Raw genomic sequence first — 3,279 nt, 5'->3', positions numbered from 1 at the left:
CTGGAAGCCCTCCCCGTTCTTACTGTCAACTGGAAGCCCTCCCCGTTCTTACTGTCAACTGGAAGCCCTCCCCGTTCTTACTGTCAACTGGAAGCCCTCCCCGTTCTTACTGTCAACTGGAAGCCCTCCCCGTTCTTACTGTCAACTGGAAGCCCTCCCCGTTCTTACTGTCAACTGGAAGCCCTCCCCGTTCTTACTGTCAACTGGAAGCCCTCCCCGTTCTGACTGTCAACTGGAAGCCCTCCCCGTTCTGACTGTCAACTGGAAGCCCTCCCCGTTCTTACTGTCAACTGGAAGCCCTCCCCGTTCTTACTGTCAACTGGAAGCCCTCCCCGTTCTTACTGTCAACTGGAAGCCCTCCCCGTTCCCTCTCTGCCTTCTGCCTTCCAGAACTACTGGAACGTTCCACCTCCAGGCTCTGATATTATAATCCGCTGTGTTGTGGGGACTCTTTTCTGTCTCTGTCTCAGTGCTGATAATTATAGCTGACGGGTTGGTTTCCCTTTTTTTGCTGAGTATGAAAGAAACTAGTATCTTTTAGTTTCTGCATAACTTAGGGGCTCAGGATGAGCTTCTGTGTGTTTATGTATTGAAAAGAGGAACAAACAAACAAAAATTACCTTCAAATGTGTACTTTAGTGAAGTTCGTATTTTTTTCCCCAGGTAATAATCAGTTTGAGGATTGCGGAGGCGAGGACGAGGTTGGCGCCCCTCTACCGTGACCCTGCGGCTAGCGCTGTTTGATCATAGCTGACATCCGGATGTTCCCTCGGGCTGACAGGGCTACTCAAACAAAGTTAGTCTCCCTACGTCCCAGATAGCGTGCTATTCCTTACATAGTGCACTGTGGGCCCTGGTCAAAAGTAGTGCACTATGCAGGGCATAGGGTGCCATTGTCTGTTTGGCAGCCCTGTGACTGTTCCAACAGGTGGCTTGAACACACAGATTATCATCTACAATTATCAGTGACCTGACTATAACCTGTCTATGACCTGACTATAACCTGAATATAACCTGTCTATGACCTGACTATAATCTGTCTATGACCTGACTATAACCTGTCTATGACCTGACTATAACCTGACTATGACCTGACTATGACCTGACTATAACCTGTCTATGACCTGACTATAACCTGACTATGACCTGACTATAACCTGACTGTGACCTGACTATAACCTGTCTATGACCTGACTATAACCTGTCTATGACCTGACTATGACCTGACTGTGACCTGACTATAACCTGTCTATGACCTGACTATAACCTGTCTATGACCTGACTATGACCTGACTGTGACCTGACTATAACCTGACTATGACCTGACTATAACCTGTCTATGACCTGACTGTGACCTGACTGTGACCTGACTATAACCTGTCTATGACCTGACTATAACCTGTCTATGACCTGACTATGACCTGACTATAACCTGTCTATAACCTGTCTATGACCTGACTATAACCTGACTATAACCTGACTATGACCTGACTATGACCTGACTATAACCTGTCTATGACCTGACTATAACCTGACTATGACCTGACTATAACCTGACTATGACCTGACTATGACCTGACTGTGACCTGACTATAACCTGTCTATGACCTGACTATAACCTGACTGTGACCTGACTATGACCTGACTATAACCTGTCTATGACCTGACTATGACCTGACTGTGACCTGACTATAACCTGCCTATGACCTGACTATAACCTGTCTATGACCTGACTAGGACCTGACTATAACCTGTCTATAACCTGTCTATGACCTGACTAGGACCTGACTGTGACCTGACTATAACCTGTCTATGACCTGACTATAACCTGTCTATGACCTGACTATGACCTGACTGTGACCTGACTATAACCTGACTATGACCTGTCTATGACCTGTCTATGACCTGACTGTGACCTGACTGTGACCTGACTATAACCTGTCTATGACCTGACTATAACCTGTCTATGACCTGACTATGACCTGACTATAACCTGTCTATAACCTGTCTATGACCTGACTATAACCTGTCTATGACCTGACTATGACCTGACTATGACCTGACTATGACCTGACTATGACCTGACTATAACCTGTCTATGACCTGACTATGACCTGACTATAACCTGTCTATAACCTGTCTATGACCTGACTATAACCTGTCTATGACCTGACTATGACCTGACTATGACCTGACTATAACCTGTCTATGACCTGACTATGACCTGACTATGACCTGACTATAACCTGTCTATGACCTGACTATGACCTGACTGTGACCTGACTGGTTAAAGGCCCACTCCTTCATTGGAAAACAACAAAGCAGCCGCCCTGCCACTTTGTTTGGTATAAAACAGAGGGATGGGGTTGGAGAAATGTAACTTTGAAATGCATCAATTTATCATTGACTATTATCAGCATCTCTCATACTAAAACCAGACGATGCTGACCTTACCGTGACCTGACTACTGTATGATCCCTCAGGATAACTGATGCTGACCTTACCGTGACCTGACTACTGTATGATCCCTCAGGATAACTGATGCTGACCTTACCGTGACCTGACTACTGTATGATCCCTCAGGATAACTGATGCTGACCTTACCGTGACCTGACTACTGTATGATCCCTCAGGATAACTGATGGCAAAGGTCCAGCTGACCAACAACTCATTATTTTCATGATTTTAAGTTTCAAAAAGTTCATTTCCAAAAACTCTGAATTCCTAGAAGGTAAAGGGAGAAGAATTGTGAGAAAGCATTCCAGATCCTGTGTGTGAGAGCTCTGTTTGTTGTTGATGTTTTGTATATGTTGTATGTACGTTTTGAACATAAATCCCTTCTGAGAACAGGCAGCTATTTAACCTAAAACCCACCCATGACCCTATATAGACTACATACCAGCATTGCCTTCAGTTAGCAGATTGTTCTGTAAGTGTAAGATTGGAGACATTCTAAGATTCTTCTGTGGTTAGATCTCAATAAGAATCTCCATTCTGGGTTTGTGGCCTTAGTTGTTTACATACAACAGTGGGCCTTCTGTCTAACGTAGCACGGTTCAGTAGACTAAACACAGAAATAGCAGATCTGTATTTGTTGACCAAATAGACGCAAATACGGCATGAAACCACACTAGGATGGTTTGTTGAATGAACACTGGGAGACCATAGAGGTTCAACAACCTAATAATATTGACTGGGCGGAAGAGAGATAATGTATCTACTATACTCTGGTTTAGAGACCCACTAGGGTTTTATTGACTGGTTCCCCTCCGGTTTAGA

The sequence above is a fragment of the Salvelinus fontinalis genome, chromosome 11 (genome assembly GCF_029448725.1).
Source record: "Salvelinus fontinalis isolate EN_2023a chromosome 11, ASM2944872v1, whole genome shotgun sequence".
NCBI classification, from domain to species: Eukaryota; Metazoa; Chordata; class Actinopteri; order Salmoniformes; family Salmonidae; genus Salvelinus; species Salvelinus fontinalis.
Note: the sequence above shows the minus strand (reverse complement) of the source record.